At 46.0% G+C, this 20,456-nt stretch overlaps 1 protein-coding gene across 1 annotated transcript in view; it reads left to right on the top strand.

Moving 5' to 3' along the window:
• Positions 1-20,456, top strand: part of atrn (attractin) — a gene marked incomplete at its 5' end in the record, with an annotated part of 253,285 nt that overhangs the window by 112,152 nt on the left and 120,677 nt on the right.

Here is a 20,456-nt window from a genome sequence, read left to right as displayed (position 1 = left end):
ATGTACTTTAGCAGGACTTGATGGCGTCATAATTGCTGATTTTACACCTGGTTGGATGCTGAAAATAGCTGATCTACAAGCTCACAACGTGTCGCGTTTCAGAGCGCAACAGCCGAGCGCCACCAAACATGAAATGACTTGTCTTTTAGTTCTACTGGATCCCTTCTCCACTAGTCCCTCCTTAACATTTTAGTTTTTATTTGTTGACGAATTTACCAATATACAGTATTTAGTCTTAGTTTTAGTAATCATAGCTTAGTTGTTATTTAGGTTTTAAAGCTGAGGCGTCAATTGGGTATGGCAGCTGCCATACCTTGGCTTGGCTACAAGGGAACATTTTTAAATGTACTTCTTAAAATAAATTCATAATGCTTGAAGTGCGTGCAAGACATACTAACATCACTGGAAAAAAGGCAGTCGTCAAAAGTTTTTCGTCCATAGTTTTCTTTAGCTGGGTTCAAACCTGAAGCTATTTCTTCTATTCTAGTCACTTCTATCGCGTCACTTTGGTCGTGCAGGTCTACGTTGTTAAAAAAATCATCCCGTTTGAATCGAGACGAAACACCCGGAAAAAAGGGAGTCCCAACTCCAAACACCAAAAACATTTCCGTGTCTCCGGACAACATCAACGCTGATTGGCTGTCAGGACGAGATGGGTGGAGTGGGGGTGAAGCGAAGGTCACTTCAGTTGGATTTTTCCAAGTGGGGCAAAAATACCGAAGCAACCGCTCGCGCCGCGCCCGTTCGCGCCGCGCCCGTTCGCGCGTCTTCTCGTCTTTGCATTAATTTTGCATGTAATCGCGCCGCTCGAACCATACAAGTTTGGACGCAGCTTTTTTTTTTTTTTTTTTTTTAAGATTTGTTTTGGGGCTTTTTTTATGCCTTTTTATTTTGATAAGAAATAGGGAGAGAGATGGGGAATGACATGCGGCAAAGGTCATCCGGATCGGGAATGGAACCGGCAACGCCAGCAGACGCAGCTTTAGACGAAATCAACACTGGTGTGTGTTCCTTTTTTGAAGGGGAGGAATGGGGAGGTTTGTGGAGGAAAGGAGATGTGTTTGCGTGCAGAGTGGGTGGGGACTGGGAGAGAGAGGAGAAGACCCCACACTGCTGTCTCTGTAGCCCCACGCTGACACGTTGGAGTAAGTGTTTACATTAGTACCACTAATTGCTGTATTTGCACAAGGCTCTGGGGTCTGACTCTGCTCGCTTTCACTTGTGACATCTACAGTGCCAGATAGATCTTCCTACGTACGGCGAGTATTCGTTATCGTTTATCGTGATAAAAAACACACAATAATCGTGGAGATTTAAATGTATCATGAAATGATCCTCCGTCATACACAGGGATCAATTCACCTTTTTATTTGCAGAGTTGCATATCCGATACCATTTAAACTCTCTATAATTGTTAAATGGTCCGGGAAATAACGTACTTGATACAATTTTTTTCTCTCTACCAAATATCTACAAGCTCCCAGCACATCGCGTTGCGACACATTTTGATTATTGTGATAATATCGTAAATCTCAATTTCTTTAGTCACAATAATCGTCCCATCCCTAACGGCGAGGTGCTGTCGTCGCTGTGACAGTTTCGCTTGATACCAGTGTTGGGATCCGGAACGAGGAAGAATAGGATCTAACATTGAGGAGCTGGGATCGGTTCTGTCACATTTGGAACTGGTTTCTATCACACCGTCAGAGCGGATTGTACAGTATGCAGACTTCACCCATCTGCTGTGCAATTACAATAACGGTGGTTCTCAAACTTTTTTAATTTCAAGGATCACCAAAACTCTGAGAATGTAATATCTGGACCCAATAACTATGACTCGATAAGTAACCCAGAGCCCCCCCTCCCCCGTCCCTCCCCGTCTACACCCCCATCCTAAGAATTACAATCTCATCCTTCCGGAGGTTCCTCGCCTCAACCTGTATCTGCTTGTTTTATTCTTGCTTACCATTTAAGCTCTTAGCCCAACATACTTTGTCGTACGATGGATGGTTCTAAATTAGCCAATCTACAAGTCTGTATGAGATTGAGACACGTCGTCCATGATATAAATTGGTACACGTCATCAGTTATAGGATCACATGGTGGCTTGGCCACTTAGAGAAACAGTAGCAGCACTGTTTGTGGGGAAGAAAGTTAACAAAATAATAGGGAAAAGGGAAAGGGCACTCACTGCGACTTCTAATCATATCACACCGCAGCAAAATAATGGAACTGCATTTTTACCCTTTAAGTTTTTAACCTTTATTGTACAATCAGACGGATGTTGGCTGTCAGCGTTATCCGAGGGGGAACCAACGTTAGCCTCTGCATTCGCACTCGATGTATTAGTTTGTACACGTGAGTGTTCACAGCGTGGAAAAAAAGGCGACTGAAAGTGGCTGCGCTGCATAAAAGCCAAGATTTGTCACAGGAAATGACCAGCGAGGAATGGCTGCTTCTGGTTTAGCGACGGAGGAGAACAGAGCATACTCACTCTGGCTTTGGTGTGTGTGTGTGATTGTGAGAGAGAGGGCTCTCTCCACATTGCCCGCTTGCACGTACGCCTGCACGACCAGGTTCTGGAAGTGATTTGGCTGAGCTCCTCCATCCCTTTCTCCCCACCCAGCCAGGCACGGGCACACATAGACATCAAAAGGGGGCTTGGGCCCCTGCCCTTTTATCCGTCTGTAAAAAGTGCCCTCCCCAGTCCGTGAATGCAGTTTTTACTAGTGCAAGCGAGGCCCTCTTTCCATGCCATACCTGAAGGCAGCATTCAAAAGAATTGCCTTGTCTAAACTCTCCTGAACTTGAATGCAGCATCTTATGTTGAAAGAATTGCCCGCTCTGTGTAGAAATCCATGCCGTTCGCCCAACATCTCCAGTATTGACTTGATTATGCTTAGTTCAGTGTGTATCGAGCTCCGAAAATAGCCGACCTCCAAGCAGCGTGACGCTTTGTGAGCTTGGAGGTCTGCTATTTTCGATATTTTCACTCTAACATTCTCTGTACGTCCCTGCACCCAGACACCCAAAAAAAGCAAGGGAGGGGTGACTGCCTCTTGCCTTGCCTCCTCCATCCTCCATGTCCTTGTGTGTGTGTGTGTATAGTGTGTATGTAAAGGTTTGCTCAGCCCCACAAGCCTCAGGCTCCTGCCAGCCAGCTTACAGGGAAGAGTAGAGGAAGGTCTGTAGGCCAGCTGTGCAGCTTCACCTAGCCGAGCTGAGAACGGAGCTAGAGAGAGAGAGAGAGAGAGAGAGACCCCCACCACTCCGCCTGCTCCACCCTCCACGAACCTCTGGACCACCTCAACACCTCTCCCCCTTGTTGGGTGGGACCAAGCAGGAGAGCCCCCCCCCCCGCCCCTCCTATCCACCACCATCGCCCCTCCTCACCTCAACCTCTTCCTCTTTTTTTTTGGAAAAGCGTAGCATTCAGGTCTGCTGGCGTGACTTTTTTTCCTTTTTTTGGGGGTTATGCGTTTCTCCCTCCTCGCGCTCATGGAGCTTTATTTTCGACGGCGAGGTAAAAGCTTTTAATTTGTCGTTTCAACTTTCAACTGCCTTAACCTTACCCGTACCTTCCGCATCGTTTTCTCAGTCTTCGCTTCCTTTTCAATCGTTTCTTTCTCCCGTAAAAAAAAAGGCTGTTTTTTTTATTCAGCCTTTGTCCCTCTCACATCTCCTTTTTCCTTGCTATTAATATTCGGTGGGAGTGTGCCTCTTCTCTGGGTTTTGTGTGTGTGCGTGTCTGTCTGTTGTTGGTGGTGGTTGGTCCTTCGGTGGGTTGGCAGCAAGGGGGGACCAGAGCGTTAACCCATTTAGACCTAGAATTATTGAATGCTTTAACTATCGGTGCCGCGCTGCGAGTTTGTAGATCTGCTATTTTTGAAAAATGAATATATCTATTTAAAAGAGAACATTTGTAACTCAAACATTTGCTTCTGGGGGGTCCCTGGAACAACATATTTTGAGATGGGAGTCCGTGGCCAAATACCTGCAATTTTGGGGGTCCTTGACAAGAAACGGTTTGAGAACCACCGATTTAGAGGAAGGATTTAGAAGTCGGGTCAAAGATCGGGTCAAAGATATCCAAAGACTTGCACACATTTTCACGTTTTCGTTTTTTCAAAAAAATAGCAGATCTACAAGCTCGCAGCGCGGCACTCGGTGCCGCGCTGTGAGCTTGTATATCTGCTGTTTTTCAATGGTTAAGGCATACAATAATGGTTAAAGTGGTTGAAACTAACGCGACTCTGGCGCGTTCCAGGTATTTGAGCGTTAAGGAATGGATTGGTAAAAAAAGTGGTAGAAAGTGCATGGGCAAAGTGGAATGTTAAGTTGAAACACATGCTGCATTGAGAGTGGGGCTGCGACGAAAAAGAAAGCTTTCCTCAGCCCTTTTTTCCACGCTGCATTATAGCGGAGCAGAGTTAACTCTCAAATACCTGGAACGCGCCCGAGTCGCGTTCGATTTTAACCGCTTTAACCATTATTTTATGCTTTAACTTTAGAAAAATAGCAGATATACAAGCTCACAGCGCGGCACCGAGTGCCGCGCTGCGAGCTTGTAGATCTGCTATTTTTGAAAAATCGTGAAAATGAGTGCAAGTCTTTGAATATCTTTGACCCGCTCTTTGACCCGACTTCTAAATCCTTCCTCTAAATGTTGTTCTCAAACCTTTTCATGTCAAGGACCCCCACAATTAAAGGTATTTGGCCGCGGACCCCCACCTCAAAATATGTTGTTCCAGGGACCAACCAGAAGTAAATATTTAGTTACAAATGTTCGCTTTTAAGTAGATATATTCAAAGACTTGCAAAAAGAAAATCATGATTTTGCAGAAATAGCAGATCTACGAGCTCGCAGCGCGGCACTCGGTGCCGCGCTGTGAGCTTGTATATCTGCTATTTTTCAATAGTTAAAGCAGTCAATAATCCTAGGCCTAAATGGGTTAACACAGCCTGCTCTCTCTCTCTCTCTGCCTCTGTCTCTCTCGCTCTTCTCCAGCATCACAAGGTTGTCTGTTTTTGTTTTTGTCTTTCGCGAGGTAGGGAAGTCCAGTCCCGGCTGTGTCTGTTTGTGTGTCCTTGTGCGCTCTCTATACGCACAAGCTGGTCCGTCTCTGGTGGTCTCGCAGGCGTCGAGCGCGTCCAACACGAAACCTATTTAGAATTCTAATCAGGGGGGCCGTTTCTCTACTGGATGAGATCTTTTTGAATGTTGCTTTCCACCTCCCTTTCCCTTCGTCTGCTTTTATACGTACGGTAGATTAATCTACAGAGCTGAGACTTGTGCCACTCAAATTCCTGTAAGCCGGCATTAAAGTCAACCAGCACACACAGCTTATTACTCGGAAACGGGACACTTTGGCCATGGTCCCACGATGTCAGAATGAAAAGCTATATCCCCCCATAAGGCGTATATAAAATGTTAGTTTATAACGGTGTTTCTCAACCTTTTTTTCTGCACGGGCACACTTTTCATGTCCCAAGAATCCATGGGCACACCAACATAATACGGGGGTGTAAATATCGTCACTGTCAGGAAGAAACCTTGTATCTCCAAGTTTCAAATTTGTACGTTTCTTCGTTTCTTCATACGAGGCTGTCGCACAACAGTAGTGAAAACAGCAGATCTACAGGCACACAACGCCTCGCTCCGCGAGGCGTTGTGTGCTTGTAGATCGGCTGTTTTCACTAGTTTAAATCATTTTCAAAATGATAAATACAATACTGGCTTTCAAGCAGTTTCAAGGGGCTTACTTGACCCTTCTCAGGGGCACACCAAAGGTCCCCAGGCATAGTGGTTGAGAAACACTGGTTTTCTAACACCAAGTAGTGAAGCGCTTATATAAGACTGCTTGACCCACAGTCGTAGCCTGACACTCAGCCTGAATTGACATTTCGTTTCACTCCATTATTCAGTCTGAACTCACTTCCACCGAAGGTGATTGCAGGGATGGGCGTTGCCAAAAAAGAGGCAGTCTTCAGCGATTGGTTCACCGTCTGACAACACATGAGTAGTGTTGTTATGTGTGGCTGGCTAGTGGCTAGCCTGTTGCTTGCTAGTGCTACTTGCTAACCAAAGAAACAGGCAGAATAGGAGCACTACGAACTAGTAATCAAACACAACATAACATGCCTGCTACTGGTGTTTCATAGCGAGATCGATACGATCGCATTTTACCGCAAATTTACCGCATTTTACCGCGACGCGATGCGCGGTACGGTACGGCGGCGGCACTGGTTTACTTGGAAACGCACATGAGTTCTGGGAAACCCCCACCCACACTGATCACAAGACGCTGATTCACGACGCTGATTCGCCGTACGGATTTTCATACGAGGAAGGCCTCTTCAATGAAAGCACTTCTAGACCCCTGAATCGCCAAAACAAAAATTTTAAGGGGTGTGGCTAGCGATTCAGGGTCTGGAACTAGGCTACCACAGTCGAGCACTATCTTTTGAAAACAGACACCTTGGGCGAATCATTCAAAATTAACACTGACAATCAAAAGCTAAATCGATCAGATTAACCCAAAACCTCTATGGCTCTTGTGACGACAGATAGATTTGAATTTAATGGCGTCTCTAATGTTATGCAAATGCCAGAGTAATGACATTATATAGAGGAGTGATCCACAGTCTAGATGATATGGTAAGAGATTAGCACCGCCTTCCGATATAATGGGAGCCTCCGTGGAACAGCAGACATGACCAGACTGCTATGTGCTGCGTGCGCGCGCGTGTGTGGGGTTGTGGTTGTGTTGTGTGTGATTAGGTGCTTGTATGTCAGGGCCAGCCTTAACCACTTGAACCACATAATCCGTATTGTGGGGAAAGCTTCCGCTTGATTTCATTGACTAAAACTATGCAAAAAAAAAAATTCACTGACGAATAAAGAGACTAAAACGAAGACTAAATATACTGACAATTTCGTCAACAAATAAAAACTAGAGTAAATCTTAGGGAGGGACTAGTGTAGAAGAGATCCAGTAGAACTAAAAGACAAGTAATTTTTATGTTTAGTTTCGCTCGGGTGTTGCGCTGGAAATAGCAGATCTACAGTACAAGATCACCTCTTCACAACTCTGATTCTCTTTTTGTCTCTACTGTACGTCTCTCTCTGATGGTGGCACATTATACCATATTCACACCTCTGTTATCTTCCTTGCCCACGTTTCTTCATGACTTGGTTATTATCTACAGTATCTGCAACCTGTTAACCCATTCAGGCCTAGGATTATTGACTGCTTTAACTATTGAAAAATAGCAGATATACAAGCTCACAGCGCGGCACCGAGTGCCGCGCTGCGAGCTTGTAGATCTGCTATTTTTGAAAAATCGTGATTTTTTTTTTGCAAGTCTTTGAATATATCTACTTAAAAGCGAACATTTGTAACTCAAATATTTGCTTCTGGGGGGTCCCTGGAACAACATATTTTGAGATGAGAGTCTTTGGCCAAATACCTGTAATTTTGGGGGTCCTTGACATGAAAAGGTTTGAGAACAGCATGATTTAGAGGAAGGATTTAGAAGTCGGGTCAAAGATCGGGTCAAAGATATTCAAAGACTTGCACTCATTTTCACGATTTTTCAAAAATAGCAGATCTACAAGCTCGCAGCGCGGCACTCGGTGCCGCGCTGTGAGCTTGTATATCTGCTATTTTTCAATGGTTAAGGCATAAAATAGTGGTTAAAGTGGTTCAAATCTAACGCGACTCGGGCGCGTTCCAGGTATTTGAGAGCTAATATCTACAGTATCTGCAACCTGTTGAGAAAACCTCCCCTATTCCCTCGCACAGATAAGAAGGATGCATTTCCCCTGAAACACCCACTGAGATTCAAGCGGCTGTCACAAGACATTAGAGCAACGGTCTTCAACAGGGGGTCCAGGACCCCTAGAGGGTCATTAGAGTTACTACAGGGGGTCCTCCAAATCTTTGTGTGATAGAAACTTTTTTTTTCTCCTCCTTTTTTATATTAACCACCCTAGTGTCCATATTCGGAGAACAAAAAATAGCAGATCTACAAGCTCACAACGCCTGGTGTAGAGGGGAAAAAGAGCAGACTAAGTACAGAGTGAAAGTTTTATAAGTATTGACAGTTCAAGTGGTTAAATATCTGAAAACTCAAATTGACATGAATCCAAAATACACTGATGATTGTGCTGTCAAAAGATGAAACTACAGTATATGGAACCTATGAACAGGTTGTGGGGGTCCCTGCTTCATCGCTCTCTCAACTAAGGGGTCCTTGGCCTGAAAACGTTGAAGACCCCTGCATTAGAGACAGAATCCTCCTCCCAGAGTAAATGCCCAGTAGGCTGGCAGTAGGCTGGCAGTGGCGGCGGTGAGGACTCTGCTTGAAGATCCTTGGTGTTCCCTAAAGAGCCACTCTCCTCCGCCCGGCCGGCAACATAACGAGGGTGTCACCTCATTCTCTCCCCTGGCCGCTCTCTCTCCGTCAAACCCCAGCCCATCAGCCCTGTTTCTCAGTGACAACAGACAGCGCGGCAAGGCTGAAACCCAAGATTAGCCTGCTCCCATAAATGTTATCGCGTATCTTCGTGCAGAGAGCGTGACTGGTCGTCGGGGATAAAGGGCAACGCATGAGCGGCGAAGCGTGGCCGACACGATGCGGGGGACACCGAAAGCGTCGCCGGTGTCTCTTTTTTTTCCCCCTCTTTCGTGTGGAACAACCGTACGTGTTACGGCGTTAGTTTTGTCCTTGAAGGCAGCTCTGGCGTCATTAGGAGAGAGCCTCGTGCAGCTGTAACCACTCGGGGACACAGATAGCTTTGTTAGGCTGCTGTCACGAAGGCACGCAGTGTTTCAGAACGCCAGCTTAACCCATTTAGGCCTGGGATTATTGAACGCTTTAACCAGTGAAAAATAGCAGATCTACAAGCTCGCAGCGCGGCACCGAGTGCCGCGCTGCGAGCTTGTAGATCTGCTATTTTTGAAAAAGTCGTGAAAATGTGTGCAAATCTTTGAATATGTGTGTTTTCAAAGCGAACGTCTGTAACTCAAATTTTGCTTCTGGGTGGTCCCTGGAAATAGATATTTTGATGCTGGGGGTCCGTGGCCAAATAAATATAATTTTGGGGGTCCTTCACATGAAAAGGTTTGAGAACCAATGACATAGTAATCTCTCAAGAACACACTAACTGAGCTCCAGTTAAGTGAAAGGGACCTTTTCGTTGATGATGGCTAGCCAGATTGCTGACACAGAAACAGGTTTAGAAGGATTCAAAAGACACTTATAGAATCGGGTCCAAATTCAAATTTCCACGATTTTTCAAAAATAGCAGATCTACAAGCTCGCAGCGCGGCACTCGGTGCCGCGCTGTGAGCTTGTATATCTGCTATTTAGTTAAAGCACAAAATAATGATACACAATAATCTGTACCCGTTCTAAATAGGTTAAGGCTTTCTATGATAACTCTTAAGCTTTTTGCTCTTGGTAACCAAACTGTTTCAGCACTATCTCTTTTGCTTTTTTTGCTTTTTTAATCCTTTTTTTCTCTTCTTTTTAATTATACAAGAGAATTACAGCATAGAAATGACAGCAGAATTATAGCAGAAAGAGAAGATTTCCCTTCAGATGGAAAAGAAGGGGAGGTGTATCCAAGAAGCTCCGTGAATAATTTCCATGAAAACATATCCTCCGCCACGCTATATGGAGGCTGCACGGGAGGATTTATATTAGCGCTTTGGTTCTGTCTGTCTGCCGTTTTTCAGCACATCGTTGGTTCGGGGCCATTTCAACAAAATAAAATCTGGCTAGCTTTGGAGCAGAGCACGTAGGAAGTGGGTGGGACTTGGTATCAGGGACGTGCTGGCCATTGGGAAAAGCGGGACAACTCCCGAACGGCCGGTTCATTCCCGGCCGGTCCAGGCCGGCCATTAGGAAAAAATTAAACTGTTTGCACAAAAGTAACATTTTTACTGTTTGCACAAAAGTAGTGAAAACAGCAGATCTACAAGCACACAACGCCTCGCGGTGCGAGGCGTTGTGTGCTTGTAGATCGGCTGTTTTCACTAGTGTATATCATTTTTAAAATGATAAATACAAAACAAACGGTTTTGGACATACAAGGTTTCCACCCGACAACGACGAAATATAACTCATGTAATTGGCCCACTGGCTTGTCACTTGTCATGATCTGAAATGGCAAATCTTTGAGTAGCAGCAGCGCTATAGAGAGATCTCTCTCTATAGCGCGCAATGAGGGCCTCTCCAACTCTTTTTCCCGGGCTGAATCAGGGGCCCAGCACGTCCCTGGGACTTGGTATAGAAAGGTGTGTTCAGGAGAAACGGCACCCACAACCGCTTCTGAATGTTTCAGATTGTGCAATGTCAGAAACCAAACACAGGGGGGGAGGAACAGGGACGTGCTGGGCCCCTGAATCAGCCCGGGAAAAAGAGTTGGAGAGGCCCTCATTGCGCGCTATAAAGAGAGATCTCTCTCTATAGCGCTGCTGCTACTCAAAGATTTGTGACAAAGTGACAAGCCAGTGGGCCAATTACATGAGTTGTCGGGTGGAAACCTTGTATGTCCAAAACCCTTTGTTTTGTATTTATCATTTTAAAAATGATTTAAACTAGTGAAAACAGCCGATCTACAAGCACACAACGCCTCGCACCGCGAGGCGTTGTGTGCTTGTAGATCTGCTGTTTTCACTACTTTTGTGCGACGGCCTCGTATGATGAAGCAGGGCTTTGCTTTGCGAAAAAAATGTACAAATTCTAAATTTGGAGATACAAGGTTTCTGCCCGACAGTGACGACTTTGTTGGCCGCCCAGCCCCCAAAATGGAACAAAGGCCGACATTTTATTTTAATTTTTTTCCTAATTTTTTTCCGGAATTGTCTTGCTTTTCCCAATGGCCAGCACGTCCCTGCAGAGCGGGAGGAATTGAAACGTGTGTGTGATGGGGAAGGGAGTTTGACCGTCATTGCACTTTTCCAGCTTTCCCTTGCTGTTGGTGTCTCTGTGTGCCCTACGGCAGTTTGACATCAGCTTCCGTCTAAAAGGCCTTACTGTAGCGAGAGTGCACATTTCTAGCATGAGTGGACCGAGCCATTATAGTCTGCCTATTGAGGAACACATTGAAACCCGTAACCCTGGCAGTCTTCCAGCCAGGATGAGACGAGATTCAATTTATTGTCAGTGTACAGTACAAGTACAGTACAGCGAAAAGTATTTTCACATCTCATCCAGAGTGCAAACATGTCAGTATTAAGGAGTACAGTAATACATAATAAATGCAGAGATGAGCAGTATTAATTAAATGAATAAATAGATAAATATAGAAAGCAATAAATACATTTGACCATATTGCACATAGCCCTATTGCACATAATGCACAAGTGTTCGACTCATGTCCAGAGGGAATTTTCCACAAGTCCAGTGTTCAGAGTGCGCACGTCACACACAGTACACCAGGGATGGTGGATGGCCTGGGGGAGGGAGGGCTGTAACTGGAGGGAGGAAAGGAGTGGGAAAAGAGTTCAGGTAAATGACAGTGGAGGGGAAGAAGCTGTTCCGATGTCTACTGGTCTTGGAAGCCAGGTTTCCGTATCGCCTTCCAGAGGGGAGGAGGGTAAAAAGACTGTGATTGGGGTGAGAGGGGTCTTTGATGATGTTGTGAGCCTTCCTCAGGCACCGCCTGTCGTAGATGGTCTTGATGACAGGGAGAGGTGTTCCGGTGATCCTTTGGGCAGTTTTCACCACCCTCTGCAGTGCTTCCCGGTCAGAGGCTGTACAGTTTCCGTACCACACCGTTATACAGTATGTGAGAATACTCTCAATGGCACACCTGTAGAAGTTACCCAATATCAGAGGAGATAGGTGTACCTTCCTCAGCCTCCTCAAAAAGAAGAGACGCTGGTGGGCCTTCTTGACCAGAGACGAGGTGTTAAGGGTCCAGCTGAGGTCCTCGGAGATGTGGACACCCAGGAATTTAAAACTGGGTACCCGGTCGACCACTGCTCCATTGATGTAGACAGGAGCGTGAGTGACAGCGTTAGTCCTCCTGAAGTCCACAATGAGCTCTTTCGTCTTCTCGGTGTTCAGTGCCAGGTTGTTGTCGGCACACCACGACGCCAGGTGCTGGATCTCCTCCCTGTAGGCTGTCTCATCGTTGTCCCTGATGAGGCCCACCACCGTGGTGTCGTCCGCAAACTTGATGACGGTGTTAGTGCCATGCATGGGGGTGCAGTCGAAGGTGAAGAGGGAGTAAAGAAGGGGGCTCAGCACACAGCCCTGTGGGACACCAGTGCTCAGGGTTAGAGTGGAGGAGGAGAGGTTGCCTATCCTCACAGACTGGGGCCTGTTCGTAAGGAAGTCAAGGATCCAGTTGCAAATGGTGGGAGTTATGTCCAGGTTCTTGTTTGCCATGAGGACACGAAGCTTGGATATGAGTTTGGAGGGGATGATGGTGTTGAACGCTGAGCTGAAATCAATAAACAGCATCCTTACGTGAGTGTTGGTCTTGTCCAGGTGAGTGAGGGCAGAGTGTATGGCGGTGGAAATAGCGTAGTCCGTCCCCCTATTCTCTCGATAGGCAAATTGATGCCTATCGAGGGATGGAGAGAGGCCAGCTTTGAGGTGAGCCAGGACCAGCCTCTCGAAACACTTCATAAGTGTGGAAGTGAGTGCGACAGGTCGAAAGTCGTTAAAGCACTTCGCAGAGGAGTGTTTCGGCACGGGTATGATGGAGGTGGACTTGAAGCACGCAGGGACAATACCTTGGGCTAGGGACAGGTTGAAAATGTCTGTGAGCACCTCTACAAGCTGCTCAGCACAGCTCATGAGCACCCGACCTGGTATGCCGTCAGGCCCTGCTGCCTTGCGAGGGTTGGTCCTGCTCAGTGCTGCATGCACCTCAGAGGTGGAGAGAGTGAGGGGTTGGAGATCAGCAGGTAGGTCAACCCTGGTGGGCGTCTCCCGGTTGTCTCTGTCGAAGCGGGCATAGAAGTTATTGAGGTCATTTGGGAGAGAAGGGTCGGTTGCAGGGGGGTTGTTGGAGGGTTTGTAGTCCGTTATGGCCTGGATGCCCTGCCACATGCGCCGAGGATCGTTGGTGTTAAAGTGATCCTCAACCTTGAGCTTGTGGCTCCACTTGGCCTTCTTTATGGCTTTATTCAGGTCGGCCCTGGCTGAACAGTAGGCCTGCTTGTCCCCTGATCTGAAGGCGGTGTCACGTGCCTTCAGCTGCAACCGGACCTCACTGTTCATCCATGGCTTTTGATTTGGAAAGGTAATGATCCGTTTAATGGTGGTGACACTGTCAATGTTGGAGCTGATGTGATCCAGAACAGAGGAGGTGTAGGCGTGAATGTCAATGTGTGAGTCCGTGGTGGCCTGGGTGGCAAACAGGCTCCAGTCTGTAGATTGTAACTGACACTGTAGCTCTGAGTCTGCTCCATCAGGCCATATTTTCACTGATCTAACCGAGGGCTTGATCCGTTTAATAAGTGCCGTGTACTTGGGGAGGAGGAACAAAGAGAGGTGATCAGAACGTCCCAGGTGGGGGAGAGAAACAGCTCTGTACGCCTCCTTGATGTTAGTGTAGACATGATCTAAGGTCTTGTCTCCTCGTGTGGGACATGCAACATGCTGGTAGAACTTGGGAAGTACAGTCTTCAGGTTGGAGTGGTTAAAATCTCCAGCTACGATGAAGGCTGCCTCAGGGTGCATGGTCTGATATTTGCTAATAGCAATATGGAGCTCTTTCATAGCTAAATTAGCATTAACCTCAGGGGGTTGTAGGCTGCGATCACTAGGGTGACAGAAAATTCCCTAGGCTGGTAAAAGGGTCTGCATTTAACTACAAGATACTCCAGGTTAACAGAGCAGTGACTCTCAACTGTGGTACTGTCCGTGCACCAGGCTTTATTTATGTAAATACACAAACCGCCGGCCGTAGACTTGCCTGAGTCAGCTGTTCTGTCCGCGCGATGTAGTTCACGACCATCTAGCTCCACAGCACTGTTGGGAATATCGCTGTGTAGCTAGGACTCTGTTATTATCATGACGTTGCAGTCCTTGATCCAGTGGTGGTTAGTAATCCGCAGCCGTAAATCATCCATTTTATTCACCAGAGCGCGCACATTGGCGAGGAAAAGGCTGGGAGCGACTGTCGGTGAGGCGTTGTTTTTAGCCTAGTCCTCACTCCTCCCCGCGCACCCCGCCTGTGCTTGCGTTCTCTAGCCGGTCGAGAAGCACGGCCAGCCGGCCGCGCTGCAGTAGTAGTCCCGGGGGAGCGAGTGATCTCGCTGGGGATCAGAGGAACCGCTATGACGATATGCGGTTGCTGTAATCCAATGTCCAAGAGCTGTTGTCGGTTGTATGAGATTAATGCAAGACTGCTTCGGATAAAGAGACTTGCAACTAACAAGTAAATCACTGCTTGTTTGCACGAAAAGGAGAGACGCGGGGCTTCGCTGTGTAGCGCTGCCATCCTGCCAGAGATCAACATACAATCCCTTTTATGCCCATACATGGAGATCCCTATCTGAACCAGCCACACAGATATGGGCCATGTCTTGGCCATCTGGCCAGTGATGTATATCGATGACATCAGTGATCTTATGGGCATTAAAGGGATTCTGGGGGAATACCCATATATGGACTTTTACAAAGGTGATGTCACCTGTGATGTCACAGTGATGTGTCAGGGGAACCACAGTGTCAGGCGTGACCTACAGACCGAGATACGCGGACAAGATGTGCCGGTTATCACTGTAAACTTGCGACCTATGGTCGCAATCAGCCTCTGGTCTAAATGGTCCATTGAGCAACACATGGAATAGAACCCGTAACCCGCGCAGTGTTGGAGCCACACACACACACAAGGACAGGAAGTTATGATGCAGACAGTGCCAGTCATGTTGCCATACCTTAGCAACAGGCATGATACATTTATTTTAAGAAGTACATTCTATTTTTCCCCCCCAAAATTTCTAGGGTTTCTTGGGCTGGATATGGCAGTCTGGAACAGTTGTTCAAGTGCGGCTAAACTTGGCTAAACTTGGCATAATATAGTAAACGTGCCACAATTAACAATAATGAATTGCACCTGTGCAGCTGACCTGCGGAACCTGGGAATATACTATTCTGTCAAGATGGGGAGAATAAAAGTGTGGAGAATATAATTATAATACCTTGTTAAATTTTGCATTTGTAATTATTTTAGTGTAATTTAAGACATTCATGGATTTATATTTTAAAGTAACTTGTATTCTCCCCCCTGGACCCAGGGTATGGCAGCTGCATACCCCTGCCATACCCAATTGACGCCCCTGTTACACATCTGGTGTCTTTGTGTACCACCACCCCCGTCCCTTGCTGATGACATCATCAGAGTGCAGGTTTTCAATGGGCACATTATCGTTCTGAGGACTCGCTTGGGTGTCGAACTGTCTGGAGGAAAACGATCTCACAGGAGGCTTTCTGCACCTCAACAGTAATCAACAGCAACACATTACCAGGCCAGATGGTCCCCACAACGCAGGGAATGAGACCTGCAGACCTTTTTTTTACTGACACTACTTCATCATGGCAGAGCATGGTGTGTGTGTTCGTTCGCACGTGTGCGTACGTGAACGTGTGCATGAACGCATGCCCTTTCATTTCTTCTATGTCGAGGTCGTGTGCTGTTGGCTGATCGTTTCGCTTTACCCTTTTTAACGTTCAGCGGTCACCAGGGACGTGCTGGGCCCCTGATTCAGCCCGGGAAAAAGAGTTGGAGAGGCCCTCATTTTTTTTTTTTTATATATATATTTCGTCGTTGTCGGGTGGAAACCTTATGTCCAAAACCGTTTGTTTTGTATTTATCATTTAAAAATGATTTAAACTAGCAAGCACACAACGCCTCGCACCGCGAGGCGTTGTGTGCTTGTAGATCTGCTGTTTTCACTACTTTTGTGCAACGGCCTTGTATGATGAAGCAGGGCTTTGCTTTGCGAAAGAAACTATAAATTTGAAATTTGGAGATACGAGGTTTCTGCCCGACAATGACGATTTACTTTGTTGGCTGCACAGCCCCCAAAATGGAACAAAGGCCGACATTTTATTTGTAATTTTTGCAATGAACCGGCCGTTCGGGAGTTGTCCCGCTTTTACCCAATGGCCAGCACGTCCCTGGGCGGTCACCATGGTTATTATAAGCGCCGTGCTGTTATTTCATTTTGCACCCAGTCACTGTAGTTTAACATGCTCCCCTCCTGCTTAGAGCACTGATCACGTATTAAGTATTCATAAGCCCAGACTGACGTGAGCGCGGCCGTCTCCTCCAGCTTTTGTCTTTTTTTTTCCCTTTTCTTCTCTCTTTTTTTTATATCCCCCCCTCCTTCTTTTCCCCGCAAAATCATATGCAAATCGCTCCGTGCTTTTTTTGTGGAGTGAATAATAACGAGCAGGGATGGGTGATCTGGTGTGAGGTGTCACCGCAGAAGAGGACTGATCCTCTGACACCGTTATTATCCCATTCAGAACGGGTATTTTATGCTTTAACTATTGAAAAACAGCAGATCTACAAGCTCACAGCGCGGCACCGAGTGCCGCGCTGCGAGCTTGTAGATCTGCTATTTTTGAAAAATCATGAAAATTTGAATTTTGGCCCCTTTCTATAAGTGTCTTTTGAATCCTTCTAAGATTTTTTTAAAAACCTGTATTTCTATTTCAGCAATCTGGCCAGCCATCGTCAAAGAAAAGGTCCTTTTCGCTTAAATGGAGCTCAGTTAGTCTGTTCTTGAGTTGAGAGACTACTATGTCAGTGGTGCTCAAGCCTTTTCATTTGAAGGACCCCCAAAATGATATTTATTTGGCCACGGACACCCCCATCTCAAAATATTTAGTTCCAGGGACCACCCAGACGCAAAATTTGAGTTACAAACGTTCGCTTTGAAAATACATATATTCAAAGGTTTGCACACTTTTTCACGACTTTTTCAAAAATAGCAGATCTACAAGCTCGCAGCGCGGCACTCGGTGCCGCGCTGTGAGCTTGTATATCTGCTATTTTTCACTGGTTAAAGCATTCAATAATTCTATGCCTAAATGGGTTAAGTGACTGAATAAAAGTGGAGCAAAGCGCTGCTTGTCTGGGATGCGGCGCCGCTGTTTGGCCAGAGAGGGGCACTGTTGTGCCAGGCAGGGGTATATTATGGCCTGCTCGGGTGCTGGGGTGTATTAGGTATTGGAAAGTCTACGCCTGGCAACCTTGATTAAGACAGGACGTCATTAGTACGATTGCTCTTCACGATGATTACGCAGAGAATTGTCTGCCCACGCGTGCAGGAAAACAAGGTTTGCGTGGCTCCGTGGGCAGCTCAGGTTGCTGACTTTTCACACGTTTAATTGGGAAGGGCAACGTGACCTGGAACTCGCAAAGAAATAGAAAAAGTAAAAAGAAAGAGGGGAAAGTGTAATTTCCCATGAGGAATGAATAGAAGTTGAACAAAAAAAAACCGGGCTCTTGCATTCAGCACAAGTTAGCAAGCTGTTAATAATATGTTAATCAGTAAAAAAAATTACTTTATTCACTGACTGTAATGAATGGTCAGTAATTTGCCTTGGTGGTGGCCGCCAGCTCCAACAATAACACACTGTGCTTCGTGTTATCTGTGTGGTACTGTGTGTAAGCAGACACAGTACCACACAGATAACACGCCGCATACACATAGTACCACACGTGTCACAGAGGCCACAGGACACCAAAGTGCCGTACAGTGCGAGAGCCGTGTTGACCTCTAACATAGCAGTACAGCATATCGTCGCTGTCGGGTGGAAACCTCGTATCTCCAAGTTTCAAATGTGTATGTTCTTTCGCAATAAAGCCCTGCTTCATCATACAAGGCCGTCGCACAAAAGTTGTGAAAACAGCAGATCTACACGCACACAACGCCTCGCACCGCGAGGCGTTGTGTGCTTGTAGATCGGCTGTTTTCATTAGTTTAAATCATTTTTAAAATGATAAATGCAAAACGAACGGTTTTGGACATACAAGATTTTCACTCGACAACGACGATATACTGTAGCTGTTGTCAGGTGGAAACCTTGTACGTCCAAAACCTGTTTTATTCGTCATTTAAAAACAAAAAGGGATTTAAAATGGTGAAAATAGTCGGTCTTTGTAGATCTGCTATTTTCACTAGTTTTGTGCAACAGTCTTATGTGATGACGCAGGGCTTTAACGAAAAAACGTACACATTTGAAACTTGGAGATAAAAGGTTTCTGCTGGACAGTGACAATATCTTAACCCATTTAGAACGGGTACACGTTATTGTGTAGCATTGTTTTATGCTTTAACTATTGAAAAATAGCAGATATACAAGCTCACAGCGCGGCACCGAGTGCCGCGCTGCGAGCTTGTAGATCTGCTATTTTTGAAAACTCATCAGGACCTCACGTACAGTACAATAGAACAGGGCGGAGGGACATAATCGACATGTTGCATAACGACACAACAACACTGACATGGGTGGTACAGGGGCGGCAGGACCTCAACTGCCGTGCAGCAATTGAGCGCAGCAGAGCTATGTTTGCGGGCAACAATAGCAACGCAATACGGCCTCCAAACTATACACACACACAAGAACAGCCATACCAATAGACTGGATGATTTCCTTGGCAACGGAGTGCAAAGTACTTGCGTGCGCAGGTACAAGAACAATGGCACCTCACAGTTTGAGGGCACAGCAAACTAACAGCTTTTGCAATTAAACCCATTTAGAACGGTTACACATTATTGTGTATCATTATTTTATGCTTTAACTATTGAAAAATAGCAGATATACAAGCTCACATGCAGCGCGGCACCGAGTGCCGCGCTGCGAGCTTGTAGATCTGCCATTTTTGAAAAATAGTGAAAATTCGAATTTTGACCCGATTCTATAAGTGTCTTTTGAATCCTTCTAAGGTATGTTTCTATGTCAGCAATCTGGCCAGCCATCGTCATAGAAAAGGTCCTTTTCACTTAACTGGAGCTCAGTTAGTCTGTTCTTGAGAGACTACTATGTCAGTGGTTCTCAAACTTTTTCATGTGAAGGACCCCCAAACTGAAATTTATTTGGCCATGGACCGCATCTCAAAATATTTAGTTCCAGGGACCCCCCAGAAGCAAAATTTGAGTTACAAACGTTCGCTTTAAAAATACATACTGTATATTCAAAGATTTGCAGACATTTTCACGACTTTAAAAAAAAATAGCAGATCTACAAACTCGCAGCGCGGCACTCAGTGCTGCGCTGTGAGCTTGTATATACAGGATCTCGTATCGGTGGCCAACACAACACTGTTCTAACGGTGAAGTGTACAGGTGGAAGTACACAATGAAAGTCCTCGGTCTTAATTGAACTATGCGATTGTGTCCACGCGTACCCCCAGGATTCAGTTGAAATAACACAGAGGAATGTGACTGTGCACAACAAGGCGCACGGCGGACGATGCATAAAACATGTTGATGCCTGTAATTCCAAGCAGAGGCGACATTTGTCTCTTCCTCTCCCCCCGCTTCTTTTTGACGGAGCTACAAGGTCACACTGTCAGTTTGGGAGCCTGCGTGATTATGAGACAGTAATGCTGAGCCGTCCATTTGAAATGAGATCTTGTTTTTTTGTTCCCTCCCTCTCTTCTCTGTTTTCCTGTCTCTTGCTCTTGCCTTTTCTCTGTCCCTCAGTGTCTCCGTCTCTCCCTTTTGACGTTACCCCTCTCAGCTATTCCCTCTTGTCTTTCTCTCTTTCACTCTTTCTGTCCCTTTTTAACTCAAATACCCGGAACGCGCCCGAGTCGCGCTAGATTTTAACCACTTTAACCATTATTTTATGCTTTAACTATTGAAAAACAGCAGATATACAAGCTCACAGCGCGGCACCGAGTGCCGCGCTGCGAGCTTGTAGATCTGCTATTTTTTGAAAAATCTTGAAAATGTGTGTAAGTCTTTGAATATCTTTGACCCGATCTTCGACTTCTAAATCCTTCCTCTAAATCAGTGCTTCTCAAACTTTTTCATGTCAAGGACCCCCAAAATTACAGGTATTTGGCCACAGACTCTCATCTCAAAAATATGTTGTTCCAGGGACCCCCCAGAAGCAAATATTTGAGTTACAAATGTTCGCTTTTAAATGGATATATTCAAGACTTGCAAAAGAAAATCTTGATTTTAAAAAAATAGCAGATCTACAAGCTCGCAGCGCGGCACTCGGTGCCGCGCTGTGAGCTTGTATATCTGCTATTTTTCAATAGTTAAAGCAATCAATAATTCTAGGTCTAAATGGGTTAACCCCACTAGGGGCAGAGTTCTAACATGGGATTTATAGTTTGGGTGCCTTTCGGGGTTTCTGATCCAGTCGGGAGCGGAAGCGGCCTACGTCATTCTGTAGTCATCAGACGTCTGCACTTTGACCGGAACTACCAATCCGGAAACGTTTTTTTTAACTCAAAA

Source organism: Nannobrachium achirus (assembly GCF_963921795.1).
Source record: "Nannobrachium achirus genome assembly, chromosome: 20".
Lineage (NCBI taxonomy): Eukaryota > Metazoa > Chordata > Actinopteri > Myctophiformes > Myctophidae > Nannobrachium > Nannobrachium achirus.
This window is presented reverse-complemented; position numbering and strand designations above follow the sequence as displayed.